A 24,101-nucleotide genomic window follows, 5' to 3' on the forward strand; every position below is an offset into this window, starting at 1 on the left:
TTTAAGTGAAAAGGACCAGGATCCTGGAGAAAGTGACTATGGCACTTTAAGTGCTTTAAGAAGAGAAGAAAAACATCTGAGGATAGTCAGCTATATTCCTTAGAAAAAATAGTTTCAAAATACAAAGATGAAACACAAAGAGAACTGGAGTGACAAAGACTGTAAGGGAAAATGGCTAAAGTTGGACAGACATTCTTCACAGCTAAGTTTAAAATACAAAAAGAATCCCAATAATGGGGGGATTAGATGCCACTGCCACCACCACAAATGTGGCTAAACAGGCTGCTCTCTAATGAGCTCGGAGGTTTAAAAGATACAATAAAAGGTAGAAAGGTCAGCAATGAACTCTGCAGACTTTCCAAGCTCAAGGTTCTTGTGAACCTGTGAAAAGAGAAAGATAATGATTCCCATTTTCAGGTGATGTATGATCATTAGGAGCCAATATAGAGTTTGTAAAAAGTAATGCATCCTTCCCTTTTGATATGACAACAGAGAAACCGAGTATCATAGAGAACTGTGTAACCTAATCTCTGTAAAGCATTTAACAGAACACTTCATGATGTCTCTAGATTGTTAGCTCAGAAGATGGGGACCGCTGTCTTCACTTTATCACTGGTATCTTCTTCCACATGGTAGGCACTGAATAAAAATTTGCTGAATGTACAAATGAGATCTTTGAAGGTAAGACAAAAAGATGTGGAGGGGTGACAGACCAGTGGCTAACAGAACCATGTGTAAGAAGCACTGGTCAACTCCTGAGATGGAGTGGAAAGTCTCTACTTCTCTGATGTTCATCAAGCTGGAAAGTAGGCTTCAAAGTCTTGAGATAACCTAAAGCTGGGAAACACAGTTTAAAATACACTGGATAAAATGGTCAAAATTAGCTAAAAAAGATGGATCAAAATGAAGGTGAAATCTAACTAACAAAATCTTAAGTTCTGTATTTAAAGAGAGTCAACTACAGAGTAGATGACAAGAAGAGCTAGCTTAACTACAACCATTATGTAAAGATAGTATCTGGGTATATTAACTGAATGAATGCAAAATGTGAAATGGTTACTATAAAGCTAAACCAATCACAGGCTTTTAAGACACAAGCAAAGAGTCATAATGAAGGAACAATGCTGCACTGCTGTCCTGTCGGGTGCTGTGTTCTGTTCTAAGCTCTGTGGTTTTAGACCGGCAATGGCAAAACTCTAGGATTCTCAGAGGCGGGCAAAAGTACAGTGAAGAGTTTGAGACCTGTTAATGAAAAAAGGTCTAAACAAACAATATTATTATTGATTTATGTAAGAGAAACCCAAGGAGAGATGTAAGAGCTATCTTTCAACGTCTGATAGAATCTTGAACCTCATGAGGCAGAAAAAAAAAAAAAAGACCAATTACCTGTGGTTCCAAGGGCAAGTCCTGGGAAACAAATGGATGGTAAAAGAAGAGATTCTGACTCACTATTAAGAAATTTCTAACAATCAGAACTGTTCTCCTTACCTCTCCTCAAAAAAAAGGATCCCTCTAGAAAAAAGATCCCTCCAGAAAAATGTAGGAGCAGAGGTTAGCTCATCACATTATGGGTAGAGTACCAAGAACCCTTGGACTTCCCTGGTGGCTCAGCGGTAAAAATCCACCTGCCAGTTCAGGAGACATGGGTTCGATCCCTGGGTCAGGAAGATCCCCTGGAGAAGGAAATGGCAACCTACTCCAGTGTTCTTGCTTGGGAAATCTTGTGCACAGAGGAGCCTGGTGGGCCACAGTTCATGGGGTCACAAGAGTCAGACATGACTTAGCAACTAAACAACAATAACCAAGAACCCTTATGCTGGGTATGGAACTAAAGAAGGATGACATCCAAGCTCTTTGGTCATAATGATAAAATCATTTTTAGAAATAACAGAGTAAGTGTGTGTGTGGCCCACGTGCATGAGCACTCAGTTGTAAGAGAGTAATTAAATCTAAAGACTGAAGATTAATTTATTTAATCTAAACCTTAAAATGGCATCCTTATAAAGTGATATCTGCATGTAAATGACACCAGAGGCATGAATATGAGCTCATGAAAAGTGGGAAATATGGAAGTCCTGGACAGTTCTCATTTTACAGTGTCTTGAATGCCAAGCTGAGGAGGACAGGCCTCGCCCAGTAGCCAATGGAGGACTTCTGCTGTTTTAAAGCAGGCAGTGGAGTAGAGTTGAGTAGTATGAGTCAACATGACAGCAAAGGCAATCTGGTAGATGTGCTTGGTGGCAAATTAAGAGAAAAAGTGGTTATTTAAAAGAATGTGTCACAGTCCTACTAAAACCAGGATATTGGCAGAGGAAAGAAAGAGAAAGATAACATCATATGTTTAAACTTTTCAAGTTTACAAAGATATGAAAAACAGACTTTGAAATCAGATTGGCTTGAGACTGCAACTTGGGCATTTAAGCAGAAAAGTCACTTTGGGCAAACCACTTAACCACCCTGAGTCTCTGAATTTTTCCTTCCTAAGTCCTCCACATTCTTTTAGAATCAGCTGAGATATTGCCTCTTTCAAAAGCCTACCTTGAGCCCATTCCCCAAAGCCTAAGTCAAAAGTTAGGTGTTCCTCCTACCTGAAATTTTCCACAATGTCCTGTGTTTCTCTCTGTAATAGCATTAAATTCTCATACTAATTTAGTTTACATTTCTGACATACTTGTCTGACTCCTCTGTCAGACTGAGCGCTTCTCTGGGGTAGTGACCTCCCTTTATCTCTGATGCTATAGCACCTGACACCTGGTAGATAATTAAAAACAAAACATAATGCTAACATTTTTGAAATTTATTATGTACCAAGCTCTGTGCTTAATTTTGATAATATTCTTGAAGAAGGTAATATTATAATTCCCATTTTACAGATGAGAAAACTAAGACTCACAAAGATGAATTAACTTGCCCAAGGTCATACAGCCAGGAAGAAAGAAAGTCATACTTAATGAAACATCCTTTCCTTCCATCCTAAAAATCTCTTTCCTTGTCATGCCTCTTAACTTAGGTCTTCTACTAATCAACGCTCAATATAACTTCTTCACTTAGAACTGCCTCTCTCATGAACAGAAAAGCACCTTCAAACATGGTGATGTTAACTCAGAAATGTAAAAGAAAATTGGGCCAAAATTTTTAAAAAGGTGGAAGGGACACTTTAAAGAGATTTATCTAGTATTGTCAAAATTAGTATTTTCATGTTATAGTAAACAATTTCAGTTAGTGGTAATTTATCTTTTGTTAAGTTTGTCAATAATGGAATGAAAATGTAAATACTATAGCAGCAAGGTCAAATGGATGCTGGCAGGGGAAAGGCTAGGAAATGAGATACAAAGAGGCTTCACACAAAGACATTTCCTTGGAAAAATCTGGACCAGTCTTGTAAAACACTACTGCACACTCAAAGATGGTCAGATTCTTGATGATGAAGTGTTGATAACCCAAATCCCAAAAGACTAATGGATAAATCAGAAGGTCCATTTATGTACAGTGGAAGTATTCATTTCTAGTCAGTGGAAAGTCTATCTGAGCTCTTCTCAAACTATCTTGCATCAGGGAACAGATTTTTAAGTTTGCTTCTTTTTAAGTTTCCAATCTAACACAAACCAATATCTTAGTAAAATTCAGTAAAAACACTGCTTGAATACTGTGTCAATGTCAAATTGCTACAAAAGTTTTAAAATGCATACTCTCAGTTTCCTTATTATCTCACTGTAGATCCACTTTGAATCAGTTCAGTTCAGTCACTAAGTTGTGCCCAACTCTTTGCAACCCCATGGACTGCAGCACGCCAGGCCCCCCTGGCCATCACCAACTCCAGGAGCTTGCTCAAGCTCAAGGCCATAGAGTCAGTGATGCCATCCAAACATCTCATCCTCTGTCGTCTCCTTCTCCTCCCGCCTTCAATCTTTCCCAGCATCAGGGTCTTTTCCAATGAGTCAGTTCTTCACATTAGGTGGCCAAAGAACTGGAGTTTCAGCTTCAGCATCTGTTCTTCCAATGAATATTCAGGACTGATTTCCTTTAGGATGGACTGGTTGGATCTCCTTGCAGTCCAAGGGACACTCAAGACTCTTCTCCAGCACTACAGTTCAAAAGCATCAATTTTTCGACGCTCAGCTTTCTTTATAGTCCAACTCTCACATCCACACATGATTACTGGAAAAACCATAGCTTTGACTGCTGCTGCTGCTAAGTCGCTTCAGTCGTGTCCGACTCTGTGCGACCCCATAGACGGCAGCCTACCAGGCTCCTCTGTCCCTGGGATTCTTCAGGCAAGAACACTGGAGTGGGTTGCCATTTCCTTCTCCAATGCATGAAAGTGAAAAGTGAAACTGAAGTCCCTTAGTCGTGTCTGACTCTTCACGACCCCATGAACTGTAGCCTACCAGGCTCTTCCATCCATGGGATTTCCCAGGCAAGAGTACTGGAGTGGGGTGCCATTGCCTTCTTCAAGCTTTGACTAGATGGACCTTTGTTGGCAAAGCAATGTCTCTGCTTTTCAATATGCTGTCTAGGTTGGTCATAGTTTTTCTTCCAAGGAGGAAGCGTCTTTGAATTTCATGGCTGCAGTCACCATCTGCAGTGATTTTGGAGCCCCCTTCCCCCCAAAAAATAAAGTCTCTCACTGTTTCCCCATCTATTTGCCATCAAGTGATGGGATTGGATGCCATGGTCTTAGTTTTCTGAATGTTGAGTTTTAAGCCAGCTTTTTCACTCTCCTCTTTCACCTTCATCAAGAGGCTCTTTAGTTCTTCTTTGTTTTCTGCCATAAGGGTGGTGTCATCTTCATATCTGAGGTTATTGATACTTCTCCCAGCAATCAGATTCCAGCTTGTTCTTCATACAGTCTGGCATTTCATATGATGTATTCTGCATATAAGTTAAATAACTTACACAGGGTGACAATATACAGCCTTGACATACTCCTTTCCCAATTTGGAACCAGTCCATAGTTCCATGTCCGGTTTTAATTGTTGCTTCTTGACCTGCATACAGATTTCTCAGGAGGCAGGTCAGGTGGTCTAGTATTCCCATGTCTTGAAGAATTTTCCACAGTTTGTTGTGAGCCACACACCACTTAGAACAGTGCTGAACAGGGAGTAGCACCATTCTGTCTAAAATCCTTTCCCCTCTGTCAGTTTCAGGATATAGGGAAGTCAGGACTGTTTCTTCTCATTTGGTCCTAATTAACTTCCAGAGGGCATGCTTGCTCTTCTTCCCTACAGAACTCACTGACTACACTGCCTCACTACAGACAAAATATTACATATATTTCTTTAAATAAAACTCAACAACACAGAATGATTACTTTATCTTCTTAAACTAGAAGTTTAGAGCTTATGAGTCTATTGTCCACACATGCTAGATTACTGTTTAGACACAGTCCCTACTGCCAGCCTTCTGATCCCCACCACCCCTCAATGGGCAGAGTGTTACTTCCCTGCAACAAGACTTTGGAACTGGCTGTGAGATCAGGTTTGACCAATTAAATATTTGGAATTCTCCAGGCCAGAATACTGGAGTGGGTAGCTTTTCCCTTCTCCAGGGAAATCTCCCCAACCCAGGGATCAAACCCTGGTCTACACTGCAGGCGGATTCTTTACCAGTTGAGCCACAAGGGAAGCCCAAGAATACTGGAGTGGATAGCCTATCCCTTATCCAGCGGATCTTTCTGACCCAGGAATTGAACCGGGGTTTCCTGTGTTGCAGGCAGATTCTTTATCAACTGAGCTATCATGGAAGCCCAATTAAATGTTAGTGAATGCGATATGACCAAAGGCTTCAAAAGTACTTTTGGGAACTGGGCTTGCCCACTTGTCTTCTGCCACCGCTATGGTAAGAACACACAGAGCTAGTCTGTTGGTCCCAGGAGGAAAGTGAGCAGCAGTGGGAACAGAACTGCCAGTCCTATTCAACCATGGTGGCCGTCAGAGTGACCCCAGCTGCTGCAAACCTAAATCTCTGATTTAAGCTCACCTGGAAATTTGTGAGAAACGTTTTTTGTTAAATGCCACTGAAATTCTCTGGTTGTTGTTATATAGCAATGGCTGACTAATAAACCAGAGAACTTTTTGGATGAATCAAAAGCTTTTAACAATGTCCTCATAACAGAAAAACTCATCTGGAGCCTAGACATTTAACATCTCAAAGATGCCCATGTATTCTGCTCAGGTAGGAGATCTTCAATGATGTTGATGTGAGGTTGGCAGAGAGTATGAAGTAAACATTTTACAGTTCTTTTGTGCTTCTGTGATAACTCCATTTTATAGATCCATCTCCTATTTTTTTAATCCTTTTCTTCTACTCTCTTTCACCAGAATATTTTCTTTCTAATCCTTAATGATGGCAGAAATGCTTCTTTTCAAAAATTTGAGCTACATAACATGAATGATCAAGGCAGAAATACAAAGAAGTAAAACAATTAGACATTTAGTGATACCAATGAGTGTTACTCTGCATGATAAATAGGGCCATTTTCTGTTTTTATTATGAACATTTTTGTTTTTCTCCTCTCCATGTACCTCTGATAACCAAAATATACGTCGATGTTGACAGATTTTCTGAATATGCTGCCAGGATCTGTCTTTACTGCTGCTCTCATACTCTTCATTACTCCCAGGTACATCGTCATACATGTTTCACCAATTATCAGTGGGGAACCTTTCATTGGCTTATAGCCATCAGAAAATATATAAGTGGCTTCCAGATTTAGAATTTCATATTGGGTTAGAGGTGGGAAGAGGAAGAAAGAAATAGACAAGGGGGAAGAAAGAAGAGGAATTATGGAGGAGATTATGGCTTGCCCCACAACATAAAGCAATATGGTAAGGTTAGAGGAAGGCTGGCCTTAGAGTAGGCACTTCAGTGGTGACTCTTCAGTGGCACCAGAGTTAGAATTAAGACTTCAAGTGCAAATAGGCTCAAGAAAAAAGCTGCTTCAATTCTTTCCTACTAAACTGTATGGGACTGATTCCAAATCCTAAGGAAAGGAATTATGAAACAAGTGGGAAGTGACAGCAGCATGAAGTAGTAGATAGAGCACTGAAGGTTCTGAATTCAGGTAATTATATCACTAACTCTTGGCTCTCACTTATCATCCAGTGATAAGTGCTGGATCAAAGCATCCCACACTCTGTTAGTCTCATTTCCTTATACCCAGGATGAAATGATGCCATCAGAGTTCTGAGGATCATGTTAAAAATACTCAGGAGCCCATGTGTCCATGGGGCGTCCCTAGTGGCTCAGTCAATGAAGAATCTGCCTGCAATGCAGGAGACCTGGGTTCAATCCTTGGGTTGGGAAGATCCCCTGGAGTAGGAAATGGTAACCCACGCCAGTATTCTTGCCTGGAGAATTTCATGGACAGAGAAGCCTACTGGGCTACAGTCTGTGGGGCTGCAAACAGTCGGGCATGACTCTGAGCAACTGACACTTTCACTTTCAACCTGTCCATGAGCACTATGCTTCTCCTAGGCAAGAAATCTTCAGTCCGGTGCACCAATTCACCCTCCTTTCTCTCTCTCCCTCATATACACACATGAAACTAATGTTTCTGATTCTTCCTTCAAAAACACAATTTGATTAGTTTTGTTTTCTATCAACACCACCTTGGTTCAAATACTCCATACTTCACACCTTAATTATAGAAAAGCTTCCGACTGTCTCCATGCCTTCAGTATTCTAATCCACAATGATCACACTGTTGAAAGGTTTGCTTTCTAAGACACCACTATCAACACATCATCCCTGTACATCTGTTTTAAAAAGGCAACCAGAATTCCAGATCCAAGGCAGAAATGAGCATCAGACACGTGGGTGAGAAGACAAGACGATCTACGTCATGGTGCTTTTCACCGCTACTCCCGGGACTCTGCAACACCTGACAGCTGGTTAGATAAATGCTCCTCTCTGCCATCTTTCAGGAGGACCATTCTAAAGAAGACTGTACAAAATTCCTCGAAGCTCCTGGCAGGCTTGAAGCCCCATAACCTCCACTGGTGACCAACACTACGGGCCACTCTTCTGCTGCTTCTCCTCCTCCCTGGTTTCATTCCCCCCAATTCTCCCCTGTTCATGGGATTCCTTACCAAATAACTGCAAGCAAGCCTTTTAGGCTGTTTCAGCACAGGCTATGGGGAAATGGGAGGGGACACCCACACTATGATAGTAAGGCAAGTGGCTCCAGGAAATAAAATTCTTGAGAAAGATTCTGGAACTAGATCATTCCCTGGTAAGATGGCCAAGAGGACCCCATCCTAATGGCAAGTGGGATGGTGACAACCCCTGCCTGTTGCAGTGACAGTACTAAGGTTTTTCACTAAGGGAAGTGTTAGTTTAGCAGCAGTGGTTGTGGCTGCACTTGAACAGAAACATGAGTGATTCTAAGACCTGGTGCTGGCTGGCTTAGAAGTCATGAAAAAAGAAAATGACAGTCACTCTTTAAGCCTAAGAATTCTGTCCAAACAAGGAAACTTCTAGATTGGTGTTCAAAGATACCCTTACTTCCTAGAGCTACAGAAAAGACTGCCAAAACTTAGGCTCAAGATTTAATTTTATCAGATCTATGAAGAAGATCGGAACAAAATCTTGACAAACCTATGACAAAATGTGGATCCTGAGAGGAAGAGCTGGACACAGAAACCTTGAAAGGGGCTATGTGGTGGATGAGGAATGCTAAGCCCCAAGATTCACCTGGACTTTACAGGGTGGGAGAAGCAGCACCCTGCTCCCAACTCCCTGCTGGAGGACAGCAGCCTTCTCTTGCCAGAAGATCCTGAAGGTGCCTGAAAAGACAATGCTGTCCTCTTCAGTATCTGCCCCAGCCTCCTCTCGCTAGCTCCAGACCAAAAATCAGGATCTGTTCAAGCATAATCACAGTTTGAGGGAGAAAGTACAGTCCCTGTTCTGGGAAGAAAGAGCACATACACCCAAAGAACTGCACGACCTGGATGTAAATACTGCGGGAGTGCTTACTGAGAGTCCTGGGCCAGGCTGTGAGGTGTGGGGCAGGACAATAGGAGCAGGAAGGTGCGCTTCCAGAACCCAAGGGACTCAACTGCAGCACCTTTTGGTGCTTCTCTGCTCGGGGATAACGGAACCTGGGCAATTGCAGATGTTTCTGGGATGAAGGTCTGGGTCCTCTCACCTGGTAGGCTATCTAGACCTGGTGAAATGTTGGCAAAGCAGGAAGAAAATCTAGGTGCAGTGATGAAAGACGGAGACTGTGCTGATCTGTACTGTTTACACTTCTCTAAGCTAAAACTCTTTTGCACAATCATCCCCAAAGTTGGCCAAAACAGAAATGTGTGATGTGAAAGGAAGCAGCAGCAGCCATCACTCTCTAAAAATCACTGAAGCTAGATGTGGTGAAAGGCAGACACGGAGGTGCCCGTGGAGCCTAGCTTTCCTTGCTCTCTGCAATCCGCATCCAGCTCTCCCTCCCAACTGCAGCTCTGGTGACAACGCTGGCCCCAGGCCACCACCAGGCGCTTGGCTGCAGACCCACAGATAGGCCACTGTCCCCTGTGCGGCCCCACTTCACTGCCTCAACATCCTTGGCTTCCCAGGTTGACTGGTTGTTAACTCCTTTGGGTCCAACCCCTCCACCGCAGCAGACCTTCACTGCCCCAGCTTCTCCCACAACTGTGTAAGGACCAATTCCTACAATGATTCCCTTACCCCATAAGTCACTGTTGCTCAGCTTCCCTGACTGAAACCCGAGTGATACAGTTATGATGAGAATATCAATGAAAGCCTCTACCCAACTGCAGCAGCTGGGATTGTGGCTAATTGTATCATCTTTCCTGAACTGAGTCTTTTATAGAGGTGCGGCTGGTTAGCACCTTGAAGGCTCTGTGGTAAACTGGATTTAAATTACTGCTCTCCTCTAATTAAGTTAAATCACATGCAACTGTTGCTATTAAACCATTCTACCCTATGAAAGTCAGAAGATTAATCTATTTGTTTTCTGTTGCTATACAACAAATGATTACAAACATAGTAGGTTAAATCAACAAACAAATCATCTCATATTTTCTGGGCACAGGTCACCTGGGTCCTCAGGGTTTCCTAAGGCTGCAATCAAGGTGTCAACTAGGTTCACATTCTCAATTAGGGAAGAATTTGCTTCCAAGTTCATTCAGGTTGCTGGCAAAAATCGTTTCCTTGCCGCCGTATAACTAAAGGCCCAGCTTCTTGCTGGTTATTAGCTGAGGGTTCACAATCTCCTCCAAGAGGCTGCCTGCAGTTCTTTCCATGCAGTCCACTCAACAGGCCATCATACAACACAAAAGCTGACTTCTTCAAAGCTGGCAGGGTAAAAAGTCTCTAGTCTCTGGGGAACAGAAAGTTGAGAGGGCAGGAGACGTTCTGATGAGTCCCCTTTTGAATTCTGCTCCATTTGAATGTATTATCTACTCAAAAAATAAAACAAAAAAACAAAAAAAAAACCACACCAGGCTAGGGAAGGTGCCAGGAGTCCCTTCCCTCAGGGCTCAACATAAAATCAATCACTGTCCACAAAATGCAAGCAAATAGTGGGAGGGATATCAGAAGGTTCTCTGCTCTGAGAACATGACTCCCTTTTGATGCGGAAGACACATATCACTGAGATTCACGTTGCTTGTGTGAAAATATACAAATAGTGCTGGTACTCTTCACTCTCACAGCTCTGCCAAGCTATGGGAGAGGGAAAAACAGACAAAGATGTGAAAGAAGCTGAAAATATCTACACAACAACTTTGGTAACTAGAGGAGGAGGCTAAAGCACACAGGCAGCAAGTGATAAAAGACTGAAGGGTTCTCTTTTTACCACGAAAGGAAACAAACAAAAAAGACCAAGAATCTCTAAGATATGTAGTTAAATACAGATTTGTATTTCTCTAATGTTTATACTATTAATTCTAATATGACATTTAAAATTATTTGTTCTTTGGTATTTTGGGGGGTGAAAATAGCATAATGAAAGGGAAAAGCAGTCATGGGGATGTCCGTTCTCTTGACACAGATACTGTATATAAGCCTCTGCTAAATTAAAATGCAAGGAGATCTAATTCTGGGATCTACAGGATGCCTGAATTCCTTGAAATTGACATATGTTCTTTTGTTCAGGCATCTATCTGGAAGAGAGATGTCAAGACACACCACTAGAGTCAGACTGATACGAGACCCAACACCATGATCTGAGACCCAATCCCAACTCCCTATAGCTGTGTGATGTGTGAAATTCTGCCTGATTCCTCATCTGAAAAAATGTTTCTTAATTCTACCTCATCTGGTTATTTTGAGGATTAAATAATACACACAGAGCACTTAGCACATTAACTTATGATACACATTAATAAGTAGCAGCTATTACTATAATTGGTGCATTGCAGTCCATGGTTCGCAGAGTTGGACACGACTTAACAACAGTTACTGTAATTAGGTTTTCTTGAAGAGGGCATCCACTGTACTGGGGTATTCTAATTCAAAAGCAAGTACAGGGATCTGTGGGGGTGAGAGAGGGTAGGAAACGAGCACAATCTTAAGAGAGCAGAGCAAAGATCATAAAGGGAACAGAAATGGCCAGTGACAACCAAAATGTATTGGGGTCTCTCACAGATCTCTCACAGATCTCACAGATTTTAACAAGATCACACTTGTTAAAATGCTACATAAAATCAACCCTAGTACTCGATATGTGAAAAACTCAGAGGTTCATTCCTTTTTATCTAAAAACAAAAAATACCCCTTTATACCTATACCTTGTTTATTACCCCATCACTTCATGGCAAATACATTGTTTATACCCATCACTTCACAGCAAATAGATGGGGAAATGATGGAAACAGTGGGCTCCAAAATCACTGCAGATGGTGACTGCAGCCATGAAATTAAAAGATGCTTACTCCTTGGGAGAAAAGCGATGACCAACATAGACAGCATATTAAATAGCAGAGACATTATTTTGCCAACAAAAGTCCATCTAGTCAAAGCTATGGTTTTTCCAGTAGTTATGTACGGATGTGAGAGTTGGACTATGAAGAAAGGTGAGCAATGAAGAACTAATATTGGAGAAGACTCGTGAGAGTCTCTTGGACTACAAGGAGATCTAGCCAGTCCATCCTAAAGGAAATCAGTCCTGAATATTCACTGGAAGGACTGATGCTGAAGCTGAAACTCCAATACTTTGGCCACTTGATGCGAAGAACTAACTCCTTGGAAAAGACCCTGATGCAGGGAAAGATTGAAGGCAGGAGGAGAAGGGGACGACAGAGGATGAGATGTTTGGATGGCATCACCGACTCGATAGACATGAGTTTGAGTACGCTCTGGGAGTTGGTGATGAACAGGGAAGCCTGGCGTGCTGCAGTCCATGGGGTTGCAGAGTCGGACAGGGCTGAGCGAATGAACTGAACTGGTTTATTATTCTTAAACCATTTTCCCACTAGTAACAAAATTTAGTGTCCTTAATTCTATCATCATAATAAGGGAAAAATCCAAAGCGTTTGAGGGAGAGACATGTAATTAATGATTTTTAGAAAAGTTTTTGATATCTACTGGTTTAGTTATCTCCTCAGTATAATCACATGCTCCATTTGAAACAATGCACCTCACAGATGACTTCCACTTACAGAAATCTTATTCTCTTTCTCCTTTAAATAGAAAACAATAGGTCTAGAGTTGAAAACCCAGGATTCAAATCTTGGCCTTAACACTTTCTAGTTGTAACCTCCAGTGACAGTATTTTCAAGCCTCAGTTTATCTGTAAAATAGAGATAACACCTACCACAGAGGACAATGTGAACTGAAAGCTTACACAATACCTGGCAAAAAAACAGGTGTTCAAAAAAATTCTACTGAATAAACACATTAAATAGAGTATGGAATTTTTAAAAAGAATAGTGACTTTTGATGTGTAATTTATACAGTATTCTTGCCTTGAGAACCCCATGAACAGTATGAAAAGGCAAAATGATAGGATACTGAAAGAGGAACTCTCCAGGTCAGTAGGTGCCCAGTATGCTACTGGAGATCAGTGTTGAAATAACTCCAGAAAGAATGAAGGGATGGAGACAAAGCAAAAACAATACCCAGCTGTGGATGTGACTAGTGATAGAAGCAAGGTCCGATGCTGTAAAGAGCAATAATGCATAGGAACCTGGAATGTCAGGTCCATGAATCAAGGCAAATTGGAAGTGGTCAAACAAGAGATGGCAAGAGTGAATGTCGACATTCTAGGAATCAACGAACTGAAATGCACTGGAATGGGTGAATTTAACTCAGATGACCATTATATCTACTACTGCAGGCAGGAATCCCTCAGAAGAAATGGAGTGGCCATCATGGTCAACAAAAGAGTCCAAAATGCAGTACTTGGATGCAATCTCAAAAACGACAGAATGATCTCTCTTCGTTTCCAAGGCAAACCATTCAATATCACAGTAATCCAAGTCTATGCCCCAACCAGTAACGCTGAAGAAGCTGAAGCTGAATGGTTCTATGAAGACCTACAAGACCTTTTAGAACTAATACCCCAAAAAGATGTCCTTTTCATTATAGGGGTCTAGAATGCAAAAGTAGGAAGTCAAGAAACACCTGGAGTAACAGGCAAATTTGGCCTTGGAATACGGAATGAAGCAGGGCAAAGACTAATAGAGTTTTGCCAAGAAAATGCACTGGTCATAGCAAACACCCTCTTCCGACAACACAAGAGAAGACTCTATACATGGACATCACCAGATGGTCAACACCGAAATCAGATTGATTATATTCTTTGCAGCCAAAGATGGAGAAGCTCTATACAGTCAGCAAAAACAAGACCAGGAGCTGACTGTGGCTCAGATCATGAACTCCTTATTGCCAAATTCAGACGTAAATTAAAGAAAGTAGGGAAAATCACTAGACCATTCAGGTATGACCTAAATCAAATCCCTTATGATTATACAGTGGAAGTGAGAAATAGATTTAAGGGCCTAGGTCTGATAGATAGAGTGCCTGATGAACTATGGAAGGAGGTTCGTGGCATTGTACAGGAGACAGGGATCAAGACCATCCCCATGGAAAAGAAATGCAAAAAAGCAAAATGGCTGTCTGGGGAGGACTTAGAAATAGCTGTGAAAAGAAGAGAAGTGAAAAGCGAAGGAGAAAAGGAAAGATATAAACATCTGAATGCAGAGTTCCAAAGAATAGCAAGAAGAGATAAGAAAGCCTTCCTCAGTGATCAATGCAAAGAAATAGAGGAAAACAACAGAATGGGAAAGACTAGGGATCTCTTCAAGAAAATCAGAGATACCAAAGGAACATTTCATGCAAAGATGAGCTAGATAAAGGACAGAAATGGTATGGACCTAACAGAAGCAGAAGATATTAAGAAGAGGTGGCAAGAATACATAGAAGAACTGTACAAAAAAGATCTTCACGACCCAGATAATCACGATGGTGTGATCACTGACCTAGAGCCAGACATCCTGGAATGTGAAGTCAAGTGGGCCTTAGAAAGCATCACTACGAACAAAGCTAGTGGAGGTGATGGAATTCCAGTTGAGCTATTCCAAATCCTGAAAGATGATGCTGTGAAAGTGTTGCACTCAATATGCCAGCAAATTTGGAAAACTCAGCAGTGGCCACAGGACTGGAAAAGGGCAGTTTTCATTCCAATCCCAAAGAAAGGCAATGCCAAAGAATGCTCAAACTACTACACAATTGCACTCATCTCACACGCTAGTAAAGTCATGCTCAAAATTCTCCAAGCCAGGCTTCAACAATATGTGAACCATGAACTTCCTGATGTTCAAGCTGGTTTTAGAAAAGGCAGAGGAACCAGAGATCAAATTGCCAACATCCGCTGGATCATGGAAAAAGCAAGAGAGTTCCAGAAAAGCATCTATTTCTGCTTTATTGACTATGCCAAAGCCTTTGACTGTGTGGATCACAATAAACTGTAGAAAATTCTGAAAGAAATGGGAATACCAGAACACCTGATCTGCCTCTTGAGAAATTTGTATGCAGGTCAGGAAGCAACACTTAGAACTGGACATGGAACAACAGACTGGTTCCAAATAGGAAAAGGAGTTCGTCAAGGCTGTATATTGTCACCCTGTTTATTTAACTTACATGCAGAGTACATCATGAGAAACGCTGGACTGGAAGAAACACAAGCTGGAATCAAGATTGCTGGGAGAAATATCAATAACCTCAGATATGCAGATGACACCACCCTTATGGCAGAAAGTGAAGAGGAACTCAAAAGCCTCTTGATGAAAGTGAAAGTGGAGAGCGAAAAAGTTGGCTTAAAGCTCAGCATTCAGAAAACAAAGATCATGGCATCCAGTCCCATCACTTCATGGGAAATGGATGGGGAAACAGTGGAAACAGTGTCAGACTTTATTTTTCTGGGCTCCAAAATCACTGCAGATGGTGACTGCAGCCATGAAATTAAAAGACGCTTACTCCTTGGAAGGAAAGTTATGACCAACCTAGATAGCATATTCAAAAGCAGAGACATTACTTTGTCATCAAAGGTCCGGCTAGTCAAGGCTATGGTTTTTCCAGTGGTCATGTATGGATGTGAGAGTTGGACTGTGAAGAAGGCTGAGTGCCGAAGAATTGATGCTTTTGAACTGTGGTGTTGGAGAAGACTCTTGAAGAGTCCCATGGACTGCAAGGAGATCCAACCAGTCCATTCTGAAGGTGATCAGCCCTGGGATTTCTTTGGAAGGAATGATGCTAAAGCTGAAACTCCAGTACCTTGGCCACCTCATGCGAAGAGTTGACTCATTGGAAAAGACTCTGATGCTGGGAGGGATTGGGGGCAGGAGGAGAAGGGGACGACAGAGGATGAGATGGCTGGATGGCATCACTGACTCGATGGACGTGAGCCTGAGTGAACTCCGGGAGTTGGTGATGGACAGGGAGGCCTGGCGTGCTGCGATTCATGGGGTCGCAAAGAGTCGGACCCGACTGAGTGACTGATCTGATCTTATACAGATTTTATCTGCTTAAAGAAAGTATACATTTAAAATAAAAACAGTATTTCTGGAAAAATTCTGATGGTTTCCACCTGCATGCTTCAACCAAAGCGATCTTTCAGAAAATATAAATTTAATCAGGTCACATGCTCAGGATAAAACCAAACGTCTCAGCGTGGCATACCAAGTTCTTTATTACCTAGCCGTGCTGGTTGCTACAGCCTCATTTCTTGCTACATCATACCTCTCTCTCATCTCTGCAACCCCTACAACCTCCCCACCAAAACCAGAAGTGCTCTCCCTTATCTCTAGACCTTGCCACCTGAAGTTCCTTCTGCTTCATATGGGCCTCTTTATCTCCAATCTTTATTTACTTAACTCCTATTCATTTTCCAGGTCACAACTTCTCTGTACAGTTCTTCTAGATACCGTCCCTCCTTCCCTAACTCCATATATTGAGGTTAGGACTTCTCTCTTCCTATGTGCTCCCTACTGGTCAGGGCTTTACTCTATTGGGGCATTTATACATCGGAACTGCCTACTGGCACCCACCACCAGACTATCTAATTCATTACTTACTCTCAGAGTCTGGCATACAGTAAGAGCTCAGTTAAGTGTTTGCTAAATGAGTAAGTCTAGGAATCACAGTGCTAATTCTACAGAAAGATCCACTGGAATCAAGGTTCTATTCCTCCCTCCCTCAACAATGTTCCATTTTTACCTCTGAAAGCTCAGGCAGCTGTTACTCTCTCAGGTTTACAGACCTATTGTGATGACCAGGTTTACAACATTCTGTCTACTTCTATTTCACTTAGTACTTCTAGAAATCTGATAATTAAAAGGTAGGTTAGGACGGGGTTCACACCACTGAAGACTTCAGATACCTAATACTTTTACTTACATTTACAAACAAAAACTATCAATCCAGAATTTGAGATGAGGCATAAAAAAAGCAATTAATCATACATTTCTGAACCTTTCACAATTAGATACAAGCTCATTAGATATAAGCTCAGAAAGATATCAAGGTTTAGAAAACCAATATGACGCCCATCTATTTTCTACAAATAGTTTAGTGAATCAGGTTCCAAAATTCAGTACTGTCTTTTTTGGGGGCCGAGCCATGTGGCATGTGGGATCTTGATTTCCCAACCAGGGAAAGAACCAGCACCGCCGTGCAGTGGAATCACAGAGTCTTAACCACTGGACTGCCGTGGAAGTACCAGCATTGTTCTTCAATGCAAACATTAATAGGACATAACTCTGACAGTGAAAACAGTGTTAAATCAAACCCAGTTCAGGGGCCTATTACGGTTGAAGAGGAACTTGGTTAAAAACAAAGACATGTAAGTGTGCAAACAGTGTTTTCAGTTTTCTGGCACAACTTTCAGATGTGTGGATGTTTCACCTTCAAGTGCCTTGACATGTAAAAACATTTACTGGAAGTCTTATGGACATGTCCACGCTAAGCATGAAACATAAAAATGTTTTAGTGAAGAGAACAAAAACAGAGCTCAAAGCCTTGTAATTTATCAAAGCTACCCGCTTCATGGAGACATACTTAGTGAGGCTAGCTCATGTTAACTTATAATAGAAATTGATACTCCTCTTCATCTAAATATGAGAAAAAATAGTTGTGAGGCAAGAACTTTCTAGTCAGTTTATATTCACTGAATATTTTAGCCGGTCCATAAATTAACACTCTAAGAGGAGATATTTATTAAAAGGTACTATTCGTCAACAGTGTTTTTCACTGAGGAGTGAGTCTAAAGGGTTTTTAAAACAACTTTTGTATTATTTGAATTATCTGAATATCCAATCAGGGCATCCTTTATATTTTTAGAAACAAAAATATAGTTATTAAAATAAAGTGTTAGTCACTCAATCTTTGCGACCTCATGGACGACAGCCCACCATGCTCCTCTCTCCATGGAATTCTCCAGGCAAGAGTACTGGAGTGGATTGCCATTCCCTTCTCCAGGGCATCTTCCCAACTCAGGGACTGAACCTGGCTCTCCCACTTTGCAGGCAGATTCTTTACCCTCTGAGCACTGGGGAAGCCTGGGTAGCTATTCTTTACTGACATCATTTCCCCAAAGTTTATTAAGTATGTAAAAAGCAAGACACAGGATAACATGTATAGTGTGGTACTATTATATCACAACAGAACAAGAGATGCACTGAAATATACAAACACATTCAAAAATATTCAGAGGTTTGTAAGAAAACTCAAAACTGTTTAAAGTCTGTCATCAATATGCATTTGGGGAAAGGAGTGGTAGTAGATGAAAATACGGTTTCTCGATGAGTGTTACTGAACACACTGTCTAAAGTTTCTTCAAGTGTAAAGTAAAGGGACTTCCCTGGCGCTCCAGTGGTTAGGACTCTGTCTTTCCACTGCAGGCGGCACAGATCTGATCCCTGGTTGTGGAACTAAGATCCCATCCTCCATCCCCACCACCCCAAAAAAGGAAAAAAATATAATAGAAGCTTCACTACTTCATACAGAGTTGGTGCTCAGTAAATGTTTGTTTTGCAGTCCATTTTTTGATCAGTAGATGTGGCCTTGGAGAAGTAACAAGTTACTCACCTCATCTCTAAAACAAGCAGGATGATAGCAGTTACCACACAAGCTACTGTAAAGCTTAAGGGAGGTCTTACACATCACGAATTTAGCCCAATGTTTTGCACACAGTAACAGCTAAATATTCTAATCTATCTGAATTTCTAGAACAGTTTTCTCCAGCCACTTCCAAAACCAGAAGTGGACAAAATGCTTGTGTCTGGTCAGAGTTCTTCTACTTTGGATTTTTTAGGAGTTAAGTGCAATATTTGGTTTAAAGGCAGAAATGGCAACTTTGTATCTCAAAACTGAGTTTGAAAAGGCAGGAGACTTGTTGAATACAGAGGCTCTTCCTTCTGTCATTTTCCTTCCTCACTTACTAATACCCTCTCCCAATCCTGTTTTCCATGTATCAGTCTAAGATGCATCTTAGACTGCATTAGTTTCTGCACTTCTTGGCAACAGAAAGCATAAGAGGAGTAGTCAAAATCTGACAATGGCAGAGTTAGAAAAATAAAAATAACTTGCGGCTTTAGGAAATGGCCCATTCAGGCCGTTTTCTCAGTGCTTCTAAGAGAAAAAGGGACTATAACCGAATCAAAGCAAAATGGGAGTTTACACTAAAAAGCCCACCACCGCAGGGAACACTGTATGTACCATTTTTTTTTAATGGCTCTGTTTTGCCATCTAACATTGGATATTTCTTGCAATTGTATCATTGTTTTTTAAAAAGTCTTAATTAATCTGGTAAACTTTTTAGACTTTGGAAACTTGAAACTGTGCTGTCAAATGATGTGTACGGAAAATAACTCAATGCTTCTCTTCAGAAATTGTCTACTAAGAGTTAATGTAAATAAATTTAAAAACCATTTGTTAAAGCCCAACTGTGAGCCAGGCACAGTGTTTGGTGCCTGCACTTCTATGAAGAGGAATAAATGAGCTCAGGCTGAGGAATCTAGACAGAATTTACATGGTTAGTATGTGGCAGAGGCAGTATGAGAACACAGATCTAACTCCAGACTTCATATTTATAAAATATTAATACCATTAAATTTGGGCATTGTTATGTATCTCTGAATCTCTCTGGGCAAATGGAAGACCCATTCTGCAAGCTTCATGGGGCTGCTGTAAAAATGACATTAAGCAGCATATGCTTGCAGTTCAAGATGGTGGAGTAGAAGGATCTATGCTCATCTCCTCTTGCGAGAGCACCAAAATTTCAACTAGCTGTTGAACAACCATCCACAGGAGGACACTGGAACCCACTAATAAAGATACCCCACATCCAAAGACAAAGAAGAAGCTGCAGTGAGATGGTAGGAGAGGCGTAATCATGATATAATCAAATCCCATACCCGCTGGGTAGGTGGCCCACAGACTAAACAACAATAATACCAATGAAGTTGTCACACTATTGTTGAAGGTTACATTCTGAACCTAAGTCAGGATTCCCAGCCTGGGGATCCGACAAAGGAACTGGGAATCCCAAGGGAATTTGGCCCTGAGGGCCAGAGGGATTTGATTAAAGGCTTTCCAGGGACTGACCGGAGAAGGCAATGGCACCCCACTCCAGTACTCTTGACTGGAAAATCCCATGGACGGAGGAGCCTGGTGGGCTGCAGTCCATGGGGTTGCTAAGAGTCGGACTCGACTGAGCGACTTCACTTTCACTTTTATGCATTGGAGAAGGAAATGGCAACCCACTCCAGTGTTCTTGACTGGAGAATCCCAGGGACGGGGGAGCCTGGTGGGCTGCCGTCTACGGGGTCACGCAGAGTCGGACATGACTGAAGCAACGCAGCAGCAGCACCAGCAGCAGCAGCAGGGACTGACTGAACTAAATGTGAAATAAGTACAGTTGTATGGTAGTTCTAATGTTCTTTGGCATTGACCTTTGGGATTGCTCTTCAGTCCCTGGAAAGCTCGCACAGGGTTGGACACGACTGCTGCGACTTAGCAGCAGCAGCAGCATGGACCAAGAAAGTAAAGAGCTGATGAGACAATTTTATTAGAAATTTAACTTAAAACTGAGTTTAACAGTACAGAAGTATACATCATTTAGACCACATATAAATTTATTTTTATAATAATACTTGATATTTATCTCCTTGATTTAGGCTCACTGTTCTCTCTTTTTTACAACTAGGGTTAAACATTGATTACACTCTCCCCTTTTTTAAAAGAAAAAGTTATGCAGTCTGCATGGGTACTAAAGATAATTCAAAATATATAACTGAGAGTCTATTAAGAGCAAAGGCCTGTGTTAGGTTCTTTGGGTGATTCAAAGATGACTCAGATTTGGGACTTGTCTTTAGAAAATATAGTTGGTACAAGTTGGTAGAGGAAAGTTACACAGGTTAATTTCAAAACAAGTCAGAAGATGTAAAAACCTAAAAGAATGATAAAAGAAGTGTTTTAGAGGTTTGCAAGAAGCAGGAACACTTAATTTGCAATGCCTAAGACAAAACACGGGAAGTAGAATATGAGTTTGGTCTTAAAGGCAAGGGTAGAATTTAGACATTTAGGGAACAAAGTCAAAGATATTATAAAACCAAAGAACAGTGTGCGCAGAGGGTCAGAGGTGAAGAGTTTATATGAACAAGTTTTTGGAGAAGGAAATGGCAACCCAGTGTTCTTGCCTGGAGAATCCCAGGGACGGGGGAGCCTGGTAGGCTGCCTTCTATGGGGTTGCACAGAGTTGGACATGACTGAAGCGACTTAGCAGCAGCAGCAGCAGCAGCAGTAGCAGCAGCATGAACAAGTTTGAGTTATAAAATAAAATGTGGAATTAAATATTTTAAATATTACACATTGGAACCTTATTCACAATTTTGAGTTAAGTGCTAAATTTCATTATGATTAAAGATGTATAACTTGAGTCATTTGAACTGCCATTCCTGAAACAGGAATTCTTCAACCATATCCCATGTTTAACTGAAACCTGTATTTACTACTTTGATCTGTTGATGATGGTATTTAACTTAGCTCCACTGTTCTCTAGCAAGTATATCCAGACTAAGCTGCCGAAGAGGAAACAATTAGAGGGAGAAGCAAAATGAACTACCAGAGCAACCAAATGGAGACAGAAGGGAGCGTGTTAACATGGGGACAATGGAGAGGATGGGAAGAGGGAGGAATGGATTAGAGTGGGGCCAGTTTTTGTTATTCTGTATTTGTATCAAGTCACATACTCCTGGAATCTGACCAAGTTGCTAAGAGAAAAAATTAGGTCATTGCTTTCAGTTGTTTCTCTGTTAAGAGTTTTAATTCAATAAAGTATAATCACATGCATTACAACTAAAAACAGGGGCAATGCATTTCAGAAGCTATTTTGGAACTAAAGCTATAAATAAACTTCATATTCCAAAGACTGAAAAATACATTTTTGATCAATATAAAAAAAACAAATCTGTATTTTAGAGCACACAACTGTAAGACACCCCTGACTGGAATACGCATGCAGATGCTGGTGCTAACTCAACAGTATTTATGAAAAGGAAACAGAAGCTCTACTGGCCTGTGGGTTGTTAAAGTTCATGAGAAAATCTATAGTTCCCCTAAAGAGTCGGTATTTACTAAAAGAATTACAAATCAATAAATAATACATTCTCACTGTTCTCACGTTTTCAGAGCTGTTTATGCAGTGTATTCTAAGGTCATTGTGTAAAGTCAGTGATTAAACACCTGGTCCTTCATCTGAAGCTCTTCCAATCTAGTCATTTATTTTGGAATTTTATACACTAGTCTTTCAATATAGTTACTGTTATGAACTAGGCTTCTAAGCTGCAACCACAGAAAACAACTTCAGTTGGCTTAAACAGAAAAGGAATTTATCTGAAAGGATACTGCGAGCCCAGAGTTGCTGGGAAAGTTGGAGAGCGGGCTCAGAGTACAAACAACAAAGGAAGACTGCGAGTTGAGTACTACAGCACAGAACAGCCCAGCGAGGGCCCCTCGTGGCCTGGGACCCAGGCCAAAACTGCCCCTGGACAGTGAACGCCATCACTGGCGCCACTGACACTGATTCCTCTGCTTTTCCACTAGGTGTTGCTGTTCCCCCCATGCTTCCAGAAAGAATTCTCTACAGTCCCCAAATCTCTGTGCCATCAATGCTCTAGATTCAAAAAGTCTAGGTCACGTGGGGGAGCCCTGACCACAGAGAAGACTGAGAAAACACTGGGAGGGGGGCTCTGTCTTCTATCAAGACCTACGTGGTATGGAACTGCCCAACGCAAAGAAAGAGTTCCTCACTCAGGGCTGCTGAAAAAGTCAAATAACTGACCTGGAAATACTTGTCTATCCAGGAAAGAATGGCCTGCTCAGCACAAAGCCCTCTGTTCTCTGGCTAAGTACTCAGAAGCAGTCTGAGTGGTGACCTACCCAGCTAGCCCACAATTCCCCCACCCCCAAGCAGTTCAGTCCCAACAGGCTCACAGCTGAGATTGCTCTGAGTTGTTCCTACACCAGTCTGGTTGGCTCCTACAACTAGGCCACAGTGGCCTCTCACTATCATTCTTAGATGTTGTTTTTCACACTGCTCCCCTGTCTCACCATGCTGATTCCTGGGCTTCAGGTTGGAAGAGCTGGTGTGGCTCACAGCTTCATCCCTTACAAGACTGGGAAAATGCTAGTTATTCATTTCTGAGCCCTGCCATACTCATAGGTTGTCAAGATAATCAAATGAGAGGAAAGTAAAGGCTCCATGTAGACCAAAATTATAAGCATGATCTCATTAATTAACAGCCCTGATAGGTATGATAAATTCCCTAGTTCTTCAGGACCGTGGCCAATCCAGATCTCTCTGGTTCTTCTGGGTACTGATGTCACATCTTTATTATAAAAAATTAATTTTGTAATCAAAGCAATATAGGCTCATAATTTACAAAGTCTTATACTTAGTAGCAATAAAAAGTGTACCCTAAAAGCAAAACCTTCTGCCCTTATCTCTCCTTCACTCAGTCTTGCTTCCCAGAGGCAACTATGCTCAATTTTTTAGTATCTATCTTCTGATATTTATCTCTTCATAATTATAATTTTATAAATTTTATTAAACCAACACTCAGTGTTCAAATTATGACTACTTAAATACTACTTACTGCTGAACCAAACTGTATACTAGAATTATATTTTCTTCCATATTTAACTTTAAATTTTCTTGGAAATTATTAATTTCCTCTTTTCTCACTTGCTTCACTTTTAATAAATTAGCAACAGCTAATTTTTCACAAGTGTACCAAAAGATCTGTAATACTTCTTTCAATGTCACTTGTCACTTAATTTTCAAACATTCAGGTAATTGGTCTCTTCCGAGATATCTACTTCTTGGACACTCTCCTCCTCCTCGTCCAGTCTAGACTAGATATCCACTACATCTAATGCACAGCTAGTATCTAGGATTTCCTTTTCTTCTTTCTGGTGTTAGACCCCATTTTTTGGGTCCAACACTTGCTGGTTCTTCGTTTACTTCATCATTTAGTGGAATACATCCTTAGTTGCTTCCTAAGTAGGGGTACAGGGGAGTTAAAATTTTTGAGGCATGACTGGAAAATGCATTTATTTAGCCTGACATTTGACTGACTGGCTTT

The 24,101-nt window shown here is 41.2% G+C and overlaps 1 protein-coding gene across 2 annotated transcripts in view; it reads right to left on the reverse strand.

The window, feature by feature from the left end:
- The window catches only part of BTBD7 (BTB domain containing 7), an 89,173-nt gene that overhangs the window by 26,559 nt on the left and 38,513 nt on the right, over positions 1-24,101 (reverse strand). The window lies entirely within an intron of this gene.

This window comes from Bos javanicus, chromosome 21, assembly GCF_032452875.1.
Source record: "Bos javanicus breed banteng chromosome 21, ARS-OSU_banteng_1.0, whole genome shotgun sequence".
NCBI lineage: Eukaryota > Metazoa > Chordata > Mammalia > Artiodactyla > Bovidae > Bos > Bos javanicus.